The sequence below is a fragment of the Xenopus laevis genome, chromosome 1L (genome assembly GCF_017654675.1).
Source record: "Xenopus laevis strain J_2021 chromosome 1L, Xenopus_laevis_v10.1, whole genome shotgun sequence".
Taxonomy (NCBI): domain Eukaryota; kingdom Metazoa; phylum Chordata; class Amphibia; order Anura; family Pipidae; genus Xenopus; species Xenopus laevis.
This window is the reverse complement of record NC_054371.1, coordinates 96,220,223-96,237,056: the sequence shown is the minus strand read 5'-3', so window position 1 is coordinate 96,237,056 and position 16,834 is coordinate 96,220,223. Positions and strand designations below refer to the sequence as shown.

General features: G+C 39.9%; 1 protein-coding gene and 1 pseudogene across 1 annotated transcript in view; both read left to right on the top strand.

Moving 5' to 3' along the window:
* The window catches only part of LOC121403692 (cyclic AMP-responsive element-binding protein 3-like protein 3), a 253,263-nt gene that overhangs the window by 16,488 nt on the left and 219,941 nt on the right, over positions 1-16,834 (top strand).
* On the top strand, positions 9,210-10,615 carry LOC121403696 (annotated as a pseudogene).

Here is a 16,834-nt window from a genome sequence, read left to right as displayed (position 1 = left end):
ACTTTGTGACTGAGGCTGGTATTGAACGAATACTTACTACCTTATTAGTACAGAACAAATGCACCACTGTTTCAAGGGATCCTTAGCCCTGGAGTAACTCTTGATTTTTTGAGCATCTATCTACAAAGGCCCAACGGGCCAGGTTGCTACTCTATCTACCCGCACCCCATGTTGCTCACACAAAAGCACAATTTGGTTTATTTGTTTGAAGTTTGGGCTAATTCTGCTTCCAGATCTTTGGGAAGTTGGAACGAGAGGGAAAGGAAAGATGGCAATCTAATAATATGTGTCCTTCTATATTTATACTGTGTAAAGATGTGCTTATCTGGTGGGGAAAATGTTTTTGGTTTTATAGTTTAAAATTTTTTCAGGCATATGGAAAACGCAAAGCACAAAATTTATGCTCTAAAGGCGATTTACTTATTGTATAGAGATATTGTTGTTAAGGCTAAATACAAGTTATGGGAGTATCTATTCTAAGTTGGAATGTAAGGGGAATGAATGACCCTATCAAAAGAAGGTTGGTTTTGGATTATGTCAAAAAACAGCACACTGATGTAGTGTTTCTTCAGGAAGCACATTTAGTAGGGGGTAAATTACTAACTCTGCGGAAGCCATTGGTGGGTTGGTGCTTTCACTCAGCCTTTTCTACCTATACAGCAGGCACTTCAAGAGATATTGTTGTTAAGGCTTAATACAAGTTATGGGAGTATCTATTCTAAGTTGGAATGTAAGGGGAATGAATGACCCTATCAAAAGAAGGTTGGTTTTGGATTATGTCAAAAAACAGCACACTGATGTAGTGTTTCTTCAGTAAATGCATTTAGAAAGGGGGTAAATAACTAACTCTGCGGAAGCCATGGGTGGGTTGGTGCCTTTTCTACCTATGCAGCAGGCACTTCAATATTAATCAGGAAAACTGCAACTTTCCAACTTTTAGCAAGTAAAACTGATCCAAACGGCAAATTTGTGTTTGTACACTGCATACTTAATGCGACTGAGACAAGTTTGGCTAACATCTATATCCCCCCCACCCTATTCGGATCATTGCATTAAAAAGCTTTTATAATTTATTCTACTTCATCCCCAGGCACAAGTTATATGTGCAGGTGACTTCAACTCAACACTTAATCCGCATTTCTGTTACTAATTTGTTGGCCTTAATGACTGAAATGGGCCTTATTGAGGGTTGGAGATACTTACACCCTCAGGATTTGCAGTATTAATGTTTCTCTACTTCTAATCTTTCCCTTTCCTGTATTGATTTGATGTTTATGTCCAATACTCTCTTGGTGGGCCTTAGTTCCTCAGAATACTTACCAAGGGGAATATCTGACCATGCTCCCTATTATACCAATCTAAAACAACGGTTACGGATGAGGAAATAGCTGATTATTTAGGGGCATTGTAACTGCCCAAGCTTCCGCAGGATTATAAGGCTCAGTTAGATATGGATATCACCCTAGCTGAGGTACTGGAAGCCATAGATTAATTTCCAACTAAAAAAACACGATGACCTGATGGTCTCCCTATTGATTTTTATAAGCGTTACAAGGAAGTGATAGCTCCTCATTTCCTTAAGACCATACAACATACACAAGAAGAAGGTATTCTCCCAGCTTCTATGTATGAAGCATCTATAGTTCTGCTTTATAAACCTGGTAAAAACCCAGTGCAGATGAATGCTTATCGCCCTATTTCACTGCTTTCTGCCAAAATTTGGCTAAGATTCTGTCTGCTAGAATGAGTAAGACTTTAAATGTAAGATTGCAGATGATCAAACTGACTTTTTGCCTGGCAAATCTACTGCTTTAAATCTTAGGCGGTTGTATCTGAATTTAGCTACTTCTCATGATAACAAGGGACAGAGGTCAGTAGTGGCACTAGATATAACTAAAGCATTTGATACAGTGGAGTGACCGCATCTGTGGGCAGTACTTAAACAATTTAACTTTGGTGCAGTGTACACAAATTGGGTTAAGCTTTCGTATCTTTCCCCCAAGGAGTCCCTAATAGTGAATAGAACTCAATCCACTTCTTTTTCCCTTGAGCGAGGCACGTGCCAGGGCTGCGCTCTTTCGCCGCTCCTTTTTGCGTTGGCTATGGAGCCCTTTGCGCTGGGAATTAGGTTGAACCCTATAATCCGGGTTTGGCAGATTGGGCAGCGGGAAGATCACATACAACTGTATGTAGATGACACACTAATATATTTGGGTGATTGGGACCTTTCCCCTCAGGCCATGTTTGTTTTGACAACTACTTTCGCCCAAATTTCGGGCCTGGTCACAAGTCCAACTAAATCAGTTATTTTCCCAGTTGACCTGTTTCCAGCTCCGGACTTTGCATTTGCCTTCCCTTTCCCGGTGGTTCAACAGTTTACATACCCGGAGGTGGTGATTAAGTTACCATTAACAGATTATTATACAGTAAATGTGCATCCACTGTGTGAAACTGTACTAAACAAGATCAAAGCTTGGGAATCACTGTTATTTGGCCCCATGGGACGTATTCAGTTGTTGAAGATGATCCTTCTTCCCAAATTATTATATAAATTGCTTCAAGCTCCCCTGATAATATCTAGGGGTTTCTTTAATAAAATTGATTCTCTCATTAGGCAATTGATCTGGGCAGTGTCCAGACTTAGAATTGGTATTTCAATCCTAACTAGGGACAAAGACAAAGGTGGAGTCACCCTCCCAAGTATATATTTGTACTATCTAGTGGCACAATTGAGTCACTTTGCCTCCTGGGTGAAAGATGCAAGCGTTGTTTTTACTGCAGCAACAATTAATAGGTTTTCCCCTTACTCCGTTGCAGTGGCTACTTAGTAAAAAAACAACTACATTGGCATATCATAACATTGTTATTCAACATGCTCGCCAAGTTTGGCAGCACAGATTTTTCAATTTAGTGGTCACCCTCCTCAAACCCCACTCTGGTGCAATCACTGGATTCCAGGTGTTGAACGATTGGGGATAAATCTGAAGTGGGAAAATTGTAACATTTGCACGATCCGAGATGTTTGGAGGCAGGGCGCAATGGTTAGCTTTGCAAGTCTTAGGCAAGATTTTTCTCTCCACAATAATCAATGGCTCCACAAGTGCAAAGATCTCTGTCAGCACAATAGGGCGACTATTCAATTATCACTACACTTGGTGTTGGATAGTATTATGGTTAGCTCCTCCAAGGGTCTAATTACAAATTTGTATGCCTCTTTACATGACAAACTATTTAACAAGCCGCTGGAAAAACTGAAAGAGAGGTGGGAAGTGGAGTTGGGGTCCATAGATGACGATGAATGGGATGAGCTTCTGGAATCTCCGTCTCAGGCTTTTCTTAATTACAGGGACAGGATGTTACAAATATTTTTTGTGCATATGGCATATTACACACCTGCTAAATTGCATAACATTTTCCCGGAGACCTCATCTGAATGCCCCAGATGTCACTCTGAGAATGCTACATTACTTCACATGGTTTGGAATTGTTCTGCTCTAACTTTGTATTGGACAAAAATCCTAGATAAACTAGATTCAGTCTTGGATAGGGAAACTCCTTGAACATCTCGAGCATGCTTGTTATATGTCGGTTTAAAGGAACACTTCACTCAATACCAATGCATTTTGGCTAGTGAATGTTTATTGGGAAAAAGTTGATAACTAGGAAATGGAAGGATCATTTACCTCTCACCTATGCACAATGGCTTTCTGAAGTTAATCATTTAAACACACTAGAGAATCTAATATATAAATCCAGAGGTTCTAATAAAAAATTTGGAGCCAATGGTCGGATTAGTTGGATTGTGAATCAATGCAACATCGTTTTATTAAGGGAAAGGTATAATTGTTCTATACTAGACAAGTAAGGTCAAAAGGTGTAGCATTTTATGCTAATTATAAATTGGTATAATGTTTGTTTACTGTATTTCCATTCTGCTTATATTCCTTGTAAATCGTGGTTTATACATTGTAACACGCTGTGCGTGTGTAATAAAAACTACTTGCCCTGGTGGTCCAGTGGTGGGGCGGGGACACACGCCGCGCCATCGGCAGGGACGCCCGCGACGCTGTTCTTCTTCCTCCTCCATTTTGGGTTCTTAGGGTGCGCGTCTCATTCTATTTATGGACGCGGACGCACGGGCATGATGATGCAGACGCGCAAAGGCACGTTTTGACGCGAAATTCAAACCCCTATATAAGGCTCATTCTGGCTTCAGTACCTTGCCCGTTATAGCTTTATCCTTGTGGTGTTTATCCTTGTGATTCTGATCCTGTTCCTGTTTGATATCTTTTTTTGACCCTGCTTGGCTTTTGACGATTCTACATTCTATTTCCTGACCCCTTGCCTGACTTCGATTCTGCTTAACCTGATTCTGATTACCTGTTTTGACCCCTGCCTGGCTTTTGACGATTCTACATTCTGTATCCTGACCCATTGCCTGATTACTGACTTCGATTCTGCTAACCCTCTGATTGACTACCTGGTTTGACCCTTGCCTGCCTGACTACGATTATTCTCTGCCTGCCCCGACCCGATCTGACTACTCTATTGCCTAACGCCTTGTACCTTGACCTTCTGCCCAAAGACTTTGCTAACAGTCATGCCCCTCTGTCTATCCAGAACCTCTAGCCTTGCACCTCTCGTTTAAGTCCTGGTGGCATCCAAGTAGCTGAGGGCTCCTTCCGAGGCCAAAGGCGGTCACACTACAGGTAAAGCACGAGTCGAGAGCAGGGTGCTTGGCATTTGTTCTGGTGTTGGGTGCCGACCGTGACAGCGTGTTAGTGGCTGTAGCTTGTATGTGCTGAATTTTTAATAAACTTGCCTGAGTTAAAAAAAGAAGATGTTAACAGCCTTCATGATGTTTGTGTTTTTAGGTGTGTTTTGCTTGCAAACTCGGTCAATTTGAGTAAATCAAGTTTTTTTTTTACCAAAAACAGGAAACTTGAACTTTCTAATTCAAGTTTTTTACATTCAAGTTTTACTTAAATAAGATACCATTTGAGTTGTGAGTTCTTTAAAGCTCATTTGAGGTTTAAAAAAGCTCACATAACTGTACAATTTGACCTTTGATAAATAACCCCCTTAGTGTCTTTTCAGACTGTCATTTAGGGTATACTTTAACTTGACATATCTTGGCACAGGACTTATCATAGTGGCCTTCTCTGGAGACTTCCATACATTTGGTGGACACTGCAGTAGAACCTGGGGTTTTATAAGTTCTTCCCGTTGTGATTTCCTTAGGGAAGTCCTGAAGATGACTGTGGATGAAGGGCTGACATTTGTTTGTCACTGTTGCACTAATGACAGCTCTGCAGTCCTTGGCAAGATGTTCCACAGAGGCACAGCACATGTAGCAAACAGATTTTGCTCTAAAGCCACAACACTTTTTGAGAGGATGAGTCCTTTTGAATAGGACATTGCCAATTCAGATTTTCGATTTTCTCACCCTGGGCTCCTTGATGGAAGGTGTAGCAACAGGTGAGATGTCCGTTTTTATCCACAGACACAAGACCTCTATGATCCCTGTAATTGTCACAAGTATGTTTTGGTGAGGGAGGACAAGAAACTCTTTCCTCACTAAATATAAAGCTTGGATAATTCTTGGTCCTTGCAATACTTTTGATGAAGTTGCAAAAGAATGAGAACGGTAGGAAGGAAGGAAACTTGGTGTCCCTCTTTATACAGTGAACATTGTGTTACCTACAGGTTTATCTAGTATATCTAGTATAAGTAATTCTAAAACAACTGGACTTGCTGAGTAATCATTAAAGAAGTTTCACAACCTCATTCCTCTCTGACAATAACCTGCTGGACCCCCTACAATCTGGTTTTAAGCCACAACACTCCACTGATACTGCCCTGACTCGACTAACTAATGAACTTTTAACCGCTAAAGCCAACAATCATTTCTCACTACTAATACTGCTTGATCTCTCAGCTGCATTTGACACTGTAGATCACCCTCTCCTCCTCGAGTCCCTCCATTTGCTTGGCCTTCGTGACACAGCCCTGTCCTGGTTCTCTTCTTACATCACCAATCGTTCCATCAGTGTCTCCTACAATGGAGTAGCATCTTCTCCCCTACCTCTTTCTGTTGGGGTTCCTCAAGGCTCTGTCCTGGGACCATTACTATTCTCCCTCTATACTTCCTCCCTCTGCAAATTTATCAACTCGTATGGTTTCCACTACCACTTCTATGCTGATGATACTCAGATCTATCTCTCATCTCCTGATCTCAACCCAGAGCATTCAAGACTTTGCAAGGGCTGCACCCCTCCTCTGGAACTCTCTACCACAGTCTGTCTGACTTCTCCCAACCTTTCTGCTTTCAAGAAAACTCTTAAAACGCACTTCTTTTGAGAAGCCTACCCTCACTCTGCTTAACTACCAAATGCAACACCACATACAGTACCACATTTCTCACCTACTTAATTTGATCTTGCCCACTGCCACACCTTGTGTATTACTCCCTTCCCTTTAGAGTGTATGCTCTTTTGCATAGGGCCTTCCTCACCTTTTGTACCGGTATTGATTGTGATGTATGTAACTCCATATGTTCTATGTATACAATTCATGTGATTTAGTTGTATAATCACATTTACTTTACAGTGCTATGCAATATGTTGGCGCTACATAAAAACATGCTAATAATAATACTAATCCAAGCAGCTTCTTCAATTCAACTGACTGGTGTAGGAAGTCCTCCATATATAAACTCTTCCACTAATCCGATCACAATGGCACATTGTAACTCTTCAGAGAGGTGACATCTGAAATTCACAGAGGTGTTGATTATGTGTAGTTACTGTGATAGGATTACCAATGTTAACACATTGGTAATCCTATCACAGTAACTCCTGACTGGCCATGTGTGATACTGGGTCAGGTAGAACATCGGTGTAGTGCTAAGGACACTATTAACTTCAGAAATTGCAGTAAATGTCAAGGAAATAAACACACACAGCTAAGAGCAGGAGAGAGGCAAGAGCTGATCAGACAGGCAGATTACAGAAAGATAATTGAACAATATTACTGTATCTCACATGTGTCTTTATACTATTGTGTGAACAGTAGCATGTAGAGAAACTATTCCTGACTGAAGCAGATATGTATGCTTCAATAATTATTGACACTGGTTGTAAAATCCCGATGAGAGCATACTGTAATATATAGTTATGCTTCTGATATGCTGGCTACTCCTGAAAACCCCAGAACTAACATGATGCTGACCCAATTTGATCTTGGCTGGCAATATTCTCTGATTGTTCTCTTTCAACCTGCTGTCCTTAGTGACAGTTCACGTAAATCTGGCCTGGGATCTTTACAGGAATTTGAGAGGAGGAGCCTTAGATTTTCAGATTTTCAAATAAATGAATAATTAATCATAAGAATATTTAGGTTCAATAATAACATATAATTGTTTCTATTTTTTATAATATAACCTTCTATTATTTTATGTATACATGATTTATATATTATGCATGTTTGATCTATCATGTAGTAATAAGGAATAAGTGTTTTATTTTGTTTTATACAAATTAATGTTGGATGGTAAAGATCCATGACATTTATTTTCTAAAAAGGATAACTTAGTCTACCAGACTGCTGACCCAGGTGTTTCACAACTTTAATCTTAAGCAAATTCCAAAGGTTGTATAATCCTTGGTGTCTGTTTGAGTATAAGATGAGAACATCTTAAAGAATTTTAAAGGCTATCCATAGAATAGAGCCTATATGTTTGTTACGGTAATAATTAATCAAGGACAGACCAATTTTGAATGGCTAGTGTGTTCACAAGTATATTGTATGTACCAAAGGTATTAAGGAATCATAAAGCATTGTTCCAGTCTGAGGCAATGTCAACATTAATGTTTAACACCAGACTAAGGAGGTCAAAGGCTATTTTGTAGTTTTTTGGAAATTTTTAGGCCACGATGTTTGAGGCAATAGTGCCATCTACCGGTAGTGTAGGACATCACGTCAATAAGGGGTCAATAATTGACATTTTACAATATATTTAGATTATCTGGTGATAGTTTAACTTTGGAGACTACCCTTCAATTCCAGTTGGTTAGTTGATTAATCCCAGGGGTTGAGTTTTAGACAGAAATGAGGGATTAATTAGGAGACACTGGGATAGAAAGGGAAAGAGGGGCTAAAAGAAGGAGGAAAGAAGGAAAGACTAAGAAAGGAAAGAACTGAAAAAGAGGACTAAGAAAAGGAAAGGACTGAAAAAGAGGACTGAAAAGAGAAAAACAGACTTTTAAACTACAAGCCAAATAAAAGAAAAGGATCAGATGTCTTAAAGCTCCAGGAAGAGAGATCAGGGTGACATCACAGGCCAGCGAGAACTTACAACTGGTAAATATACATTTTAGTTATATTTAATGCCAATTAAGTTGTCTGCTTGGATATTTGTTATTCCTATATATTGTATAGTTATACCCTAAACATCGACTTTCTCAGCATTGCAAACTGGGAATAATCTGTTTAATTTGGTTTTATTTTCCCTTTATTAGTACATATATATTATAATGTCCAAACTAGTGACTTAATGGGAAAGTAAAAGATTGAGGGTAGAATTCCTTAAACAGACCAGATCAGTCACATATTCTTCCTTTGATTCCAAGTTAGATAATACCTTATTATTAGTAAAAGTGTATATTGTCTTGTGGATGCTTGCCGTGTTGATGATTTTGGTCTTATCAATTAATATCTGGTGGTAAATTTTATTTTGAGTTTGTGGATATCAAGAAGTATTTGGTGGATTTTGTAAGACGCAATAATTTGATTTGTTGTTATTATTATATATAAATAAATAAATTATTTTGTTAAATAGTTGTCCTGATTTTTCACCCTTTGTACCAATTGATTGGGAAGTCTCGATATCGAATTCAGAGTTGGACATATATTATTTAAGACTCCTCCTGTTTATTACTTATAAGGAGCCTTAAATTCTATAAATTTTTATTGATAGAATTTATCAAATATATGTTTAAATAGCCCGACATATTTTGGAGGCACTGCTGAGAGCGAGATTATTTTCTCATATTGGTACAAATAGTGAAAAACCTTCCAATACTTCTGTCAAGATAGTTTTTTTTGTTGTTATTATATATATATTTGTTGTTATTATTATATATAAATAAATAAATTATTTTGTTAAATAGTTGTCCTGATTTTTCACCCTTTGTACCAATTGATTGGGAAGTCTCGATATCGAATTCAGAGTTGGACATATATTATTTAAGACTCCTCCTGTTTATTACTTATAAGGAGCCTTAAATTCTATCAATTTTTATTGATAGAATTTATCAAATATATGTTTAAATAGCCCGACATATTTTGGAGGCACTGCTGAGAGCGAGATTATTTTCTCATATTGGTACAAATAGTGAAAAACCTTCCAATACTTCTGTCAAGATAGTTTTTTTTTTTAATTAACTAATTGAGACCATGAGTGTTGCAAGCAGTGAGAGTGGGAACACCCCAGAGCAAATGATCCACAATGTTGTTCAATTCATATATACACGGTTAAAATTTGATCAAGGGATGGATAGTTGGATTAATTATTTGAAGAAAAATGCTAGAGCAGACCTTAATGATATCTGGGCAACAGACGCATGGTTGAATGATATTTAACATGTATGAACTTAGCCTCTAACAGTTCAGACAAAGAGAAAAAATTAATGTGTGCCCTACCTCCTGATTTGTGCATTAATGGAAGTAGATACCCTATCAAAAGCTAGAAAAGAAGATGTAGAAAAATTGAGGTCTCAATTACATGAGATAGAATCAAACATCCAACATATGAAATCTGAGAGAAACCAATTAGAGATAGATATCTCAAACAAGGAAGCCTTTATTAGGGACTTAGAAACTGATGCTGAAAATAGTCGCATAGCATACCGTAAGCTCAGAGAGGATTTTGAAGAATTACAGCAACAGTTTTTTAAAAATCAACAGTCAGGTATATATGGTGTGGAGAGATCTCCTGATCCTCCAATAATCACTCCCCAATATAAAAATTGGGCACCATCTGCTCCTAGAGCCAAACTAATTAGTAATGGTAATTCAGAGGTACAAGATGTTTTGAGCCAGTTGAGTGAAGCTTGCCAAGCTGTGACCACCTTAATAGGTAATCACAGAACAGGGGTTCCTACAGATTCTTCTTCGGACACATCCCCAGAGAGGAATGTGCGGAATCAAATACCTATGTCAAATGTATCCCATAGAAGTGGTGTTTCCAATTTTGATGCAAGTGAAGTTGAGAGTGATGAGAGATGGCGGGGATCCAGTCCTTTCCCAAACAGGGGAAGAATACCCATAATAATGGTTCAAAAGGGAAAAATCCCCAATCTCCAGTAGAACAACAAAATTCTGCCAGTATAATTACATTTTTGAATACTGCTGTACCAGAATTTTCTAAGAAAGGTTCTTCCCAAATTGCGAACCACTTAGAACTATATGAATCTACTATAGATTAATTAAAATTATCTGAGGCAGGGGGCGGAGCCAACTACGTGACATGGCGGAGGTGTTTTAGAACGGCTCCGTTTTGCATGAGGAGATATTCGGCCTCTAGCCCAACATAGCCGAATCTATTTGCCAACTATAGGTGCTGATCACGGTGTTGAACCAATGCAGCCAATTCTATGGCTCCGAAAGCGAAAAAACCGACTGCTACTGACCTGCACCTCCTCTTCCACCCTAGCCAGAAAGACCAAGATGGCGTCCAAGTTGGGGAACAGGTGGACAGTGATGAAGCTGAGAGTATAATGAAGCAAGATTTGCACCTGCTCTTTCAGAACATAGAGAAAATGGTTAAAGCAGAACATGCAGCGGAAATCACTACCCTGAGCAACCGGGTAGATGATCTGGAGAACCATGTGGACAGCACTGCGGCCTACCTCCATCAGGTTGATAACGACATCACAGCCATTCACTTGCAGCTCAAACACATGCAATACGCCCAAGAAGATGCCGAAAACCGCTCCCGCCGAAACAATATTCGCTTAAGAGGGATACCGGAGACGGTGACAGATCTTCACACACTACTTAACGATATGTTCCAGGAGGTTTTACCGGAAAAAACAGCCGGAAAGGTTGGAGATGAATAGGGCTTATAGGGCTCTGCGGCCTAAACCGGGTCAGGAAGAAAGACCGAGAGATGTTATAGTACGTATGCATTACTACAAGACCAAGGCGGATATCATGCAGGCTGTTAAACCTACGGGTGAACTGGAAGTGGAAGGCCGTAAAATCGCTCTGTTCCCAGACATGGCACCTGCGACTTTGGCTAGACGACGAGAGTTCAGATCGCTTACGGAGCTCCTGCGACAGCACAAGATAGTTTATCGCTGGGGATTTCCTTTCTCCTTACAAGCATCTCATCAAGGCCGCACCTACACTATTCGAAACTTGCAAGATCAAGACAAGTTTTTACGGGCCCTGCACCTTCCAAATGAGCTACCATCCTCGGTTAGACCGACTCGACTGAAACCACCACAACTGCGTCAGAGAGCTGAGTGAACCCTCTATTTTCCATGGACGGTAAAGTAATGGTTATACTGGTTTGAAGTCTCGATCCCCACATCATGGTCTACTGGGCATATCTATGTGTGACTTACGCCCTGAAGCTTTGCTTCATTTTTTGTTTACATTTTCTCCTCATGTTAGGAGTTGGAGAAACACCTTAGCCATCCGAGTGACAACTCCGAAATACCACCCCCCCTGGGGCCCACACGTCTATAAACGCCCCCTACGGGCACGATAGCGGCCTGACCTACCCTCTCGTAGACTTTTGTTTTTGAGACGGGAGGTCTCCAAGTTATATTTGAAACGTATTTTATATCATTTTATCTTATTTTATATTTGTATTGTATTTACTCTTGCTTTATATGTCTTCTTTACTCTATACTCATCCTACCCACCCCCCTCCTACCCCAGTGGGACTCTCGCCAGTTGTGATCTCCACCCATGCTATACCTCACTCTAGCCGTGACACTAACCACGGACCCTCCATATCGCCACAATCTGATCTTAAAATAGCCACAATAAATTGTAAAGGACTCAATACTCCGGTTAAACGCCGGATGGCCTGTCATGATTTGTTATCTACGGGGGCACATATCCTTCTCTTGACTGAAACAAACTTGTTTCAGAAAGGAACCTAACTATTGGCATAAAAATATCACAAAGTCATTCTTTTCCTCTGCTAAAAACAAAACCAGAGGTGTGGGAATATTGTTGCATAAAAATTGTCCCCTTGAGATAACAGAATCTTGCTCTGATTCTGAGGGCCGAGTTTTGTTACTACTGGGTAACATTGGCAGTATGCCCTTGACACTAGTAGCTATCTACGACCCTAACGAACGACAATCTGAATTTTTCAGTACATTGGAGTCCTTTATTGACAAACACAGGCATGGAGAGCTTATAGTGGCTGGAGATTTCAATTCTGTGCTTGTACCCAATTTAGATAGATCTAATACCTCCTCACAACAACCCCACCCTACTCCCAAAGCAACCAAAAGTTTATGTGCTTTGGCTAAAGTTCAGTCCCTTCTGGATACCTGGCGAGTTCTGAACCCAGACAGTAAGGATTATACTTTTTATTCTACTCCCCATGATTCGTATAGCAGGATAGATCTTATTATCTTATTCTGGCATCTACCATACTTGTAGATAAACTGCTAAAAACTGAAATTATCCCATGTACGTGGTCTGATCACAATATCATGATGTCTGTATTCCTAATGAGTGACTCTAGACCTAGTGGGGAATGGAAATTAAATGAACAATTACTTAATGATGAGACAGTTATCCAGGAGTTGACACAAGCTATTCCACAGTATTTTTCTGAAAATGGCATGGGTGAAGTAACTAAAGAGCTGGTCTGGGCCGCACACAAAACAGTGGTGAGGGGTTTACTCATGAAACACGCCTACCGACTTCAAAAAACTGAGAGATTCTAGAATTAAACAGCTTAAAGTAGTTATCCTCCAGTTGACTACTTCACATAAGATAGACCAAGACCCCGACATACTTAAACAGCTGATTGCTAAGCAGGGAGAATTTAAACATATTTTGATAGAAAAGGCTGAGAAAGCTCTAACTTATATAAGACGTATGTTTTATGAGAAAGGGAATAAAGCAGATTCCATGTTAGCCAAACTGTTATCCGGAGGGCCCTCCTCGACATCTATCAGATCTCTGAGGAACTCTAAAGGGAAAATTCTTCATAGATCTGATGATATTTTGGGGGAATTTACTCAATATTATTCTAAACTTTATGATGGGACAACAATACCACGGAAAGATAGAGATGCCGCAAAGGCTAAAGCATACTTAGCCGAGTGTGACCTGCCAAAATTGGCACCTGAAACTGCCCAAGCCCTCCAAAAAGACATTACTGGAGAGGAGATCATTGAGGTGATTAAGCAGTGTAAATCCAGAAAGGCCCCGGGCCTGATGGCTTTACTATGCTATATTATAAACAATTTAAAGATGTTTTACTTCCCCACATGCTATCGGTTTTTAACAATTTGTTACAAAATAAAAGCTGTTTTCCTGCTGATATGCTTAGAGCCAATATCGTAGTTATACCCAAGCCCCCAAAAGATCCTATGCTTTGCCAAAATTACCGTCCGATTTCTCTTACCAACACTGATGTTAAAATATATGCCAAAATTCTGGCTAATAGGTTGGCACAAGTGCAAGTTGGCACCTACTCCACCATGTCGAAAGCCTACAGATCCCCAGTGTCTTTCTTTCCCTAGATGCGGAAAAGGCTTTCGACAGGGTGGACTGGATATTTCTGAGAGGTCTTAGATTCTGTGGGCTGCACTACTCAATTTAGGGAGGCTATCGTGGCCTTGTATGATGGCCCCACAGCCAGAGTTTGTAATGCAGGTCACTACGCGGAACCCTTTGCTATTCAGAATGGGACAAGACAAGGTTGCCCTCTGTCACCCCTGCTCTTTGCATGGAACCTCTAGCTCAGAAAATCAGACTTAACCCTGATATCTTTGGGATTAATGTGGGGATTGACACTTATAAAATTGCCCTCTTTGCGGATGATACTCTACTCTCACTTACTCGCCTTACTCAAACCACATTACCTAATCTATTTAATGAACTCCACAAATATGCTGCAGTTTCGGGTTTTAAGGTTAACAACTCAAAGTCTGAGGCATTGGCACTTTTGTTGACTAAACCTGTTCTGAAACTACTGGAATTGAATTTTACCTTTAAATGGCAGAAGGTGTCTTTTAAGTATCTGGGAATTCTCCTTACACCTAAGGTTACTGACTTATATTACCATAATTATCTTCCGATGATTAAGAAACTTATGTCTACCCTCAGATCTTGGCAAAACAAAAAATCAATCTCGTGGCTAGGTAGGCTACATTCTCTGAAAATGGTCATAGTTCCCAAAATACTGTACTTATTTCGCACCCTCCCGATTCCTATTTGTAAGCCAGATATTGATAGACTTCAACGTGCAATGGTAACTTTTTTCTGGAATGACAAACGCCCTAGGGTGTCTCAACAGATTCTTATGCAATCTCTGCATCAAGGTGGCCTAAATTTTCCTAACCTCTATCATTACTGGTGTGCGGCTCAGATGGCTCAAATGACCAAACTTCACCTTGGAGGCACAATTATTGTCACCTTTGTCCCCTAAGGGTTTCCTGTGGTACCCACGAGAGGTTAGACCTCCGATTGTATCTAGTAATCCTATATTGAAACATACCTTCATGTTGTGGGATAAATTGAAGCATAAATATAATGTAGGGCTTTGCTCAAATCCGTCTCCATTCACTCCATTATTCTATAACCCAGTTTTTCCTCCAGGACAGAATTTGCTTTCTTTCAAGTGGTGGATAGACAATGGTTTTCTTGATATCAATAGCCTTATTCCATTTGGCAAAATTATTACTTGGGAGGACTTGAGATCCAAACACTCTATTCCTTTGCGTGAACATTATCGCTATCTGCAACTCAGTCACTTTCTCCAAACACACAGAGGTAAAACTTCGAACCCGAAAACTTATTTTTAATTTCTCTGCGCCTCACACTAAGGGACAAATTTCCTTGATTTATGCTCACTTTCGCTCCTCTGCCACTCCGGATAAAAATAAATATATGGAACGATGGGAAACGAGACTTAATAAGGTACAAAATGGGAACTGGCCTTTGACAATATTAGGAAAGCATCCATTAACACCATTATCAAGGAAAATGCCTATAAGCTACTATATGACTGGTACCTTACCCCAGTAAAGCTAAACCGAATATACCTCTCTGACCCTACTTGCTTTAGAGGCTGTGAAGCACTAGGAGATGAACTACACGTGGTGGGAATGCCCACTAGTTTCTGATCTTTGGAAAGACATATTTGCTCTCTTGAGTGATATCTTTAACAAACAGATCACGCCAGATCCTTGGCTTGCCTTCTTACCTTTCCATCCACGTCTCTTTCTAAGACAGAATTTAAGCTCTGCTCTCATATATGCTTGGCTACCAAATGTGCTATTGCCCGAAAATGGAAAGAAGGTATACCCACAATCCTGGAAATTAAACGCAAAATATGGTGGGTGTCCTCTATGAAAAAGCTTACTGCAATGATCCAACATAACATGGACAATTATGCTACTATTTGGAGCCCATGGATGCTCTGGACTGAGACGGACTTACGAGTTCCATCAAACTTGCCAGCAAATGTGATGTGACTGTCTTCTGATAATGTCTTTCATGATGTTCACTAATAATTGTAAGGTTCCTGGGACAACTTGAAGTAATGTATTTTTCATATATCTGAATGCTGTACGATGTCAATTGGCGAGAGTCCTACACCTTTTCCCCCCCTGCTTTCCTCTATCATTCTCTTTTCTTCTTTATTTTATTTCCTTTTTCCTACTGTATTTACCTTTTGTTATATGGTACTTTCACAATCCAATTACCACTACTTGCCATGAATCCCTGAGATATTCTCTGACTTGTAAAACTCTATTTTCTCTTGTGGCCTGACCGCTGAATTATATGACTGGATTGTGGAAGAAATAAATAAAAAGTTGAAAAAAAAAAAAAAATTATCTGAGGCAGACAGAATCAGGTTTCTTCCATGGGCCTTTGATGACAGATACGTCATTACTTTTCCTCCTTAAGAGAGAGAGGAATCACCAAATGGCAGTCGGTCCTACATGAAGTTAAATTAGAATTTGGGCCATACAGAACTACCACTGCCGCAAAGAGAGAAATTTATAAACTTACATGTAGATCTAATCAAAGCCCTTGAGAATTTCTCTCTGTACTTATAAATGCCTACGGTTTGGCCTATAGAAACCCCGATTGGGAAACTGTGGAATTTAAACAAGTATTCTATGAGGCCTTACCAACCCAGATCAAATTAAGTCTTGCTCATGATCTGGATTTTGAAAACCCTCCAGAAAGACTGGTAACATAAGCAACCTTCAGCCACTGGGCCTAATCAACAAAACCAAAAACAACAGCTAAATCCCAGACAAACTAAACCTCAAATTGCTAAGGGGTCAGAAAGAATTAGCTCAGGTTCTGGAAGCCAGGATTACCATCCTCATTTCAACCAGGGGTACCAAGGATACAGGGGTCCCCAGGGGTACAGACAATAGGCCCAGGCAACAATGGCAAAAAAGGCAAGAACCACCAAATTCACCTAGGGGTGGATCACCCACAAGGAACCGGGATGACCCTCAAAACCAAAACACCCATAGACCTAGCAGGTTTGATCAGCTTGCAGATCAGGTTTCCAAGTTAAGCCACATTGTAAGTAAATTGTCTCAAGTTTCTG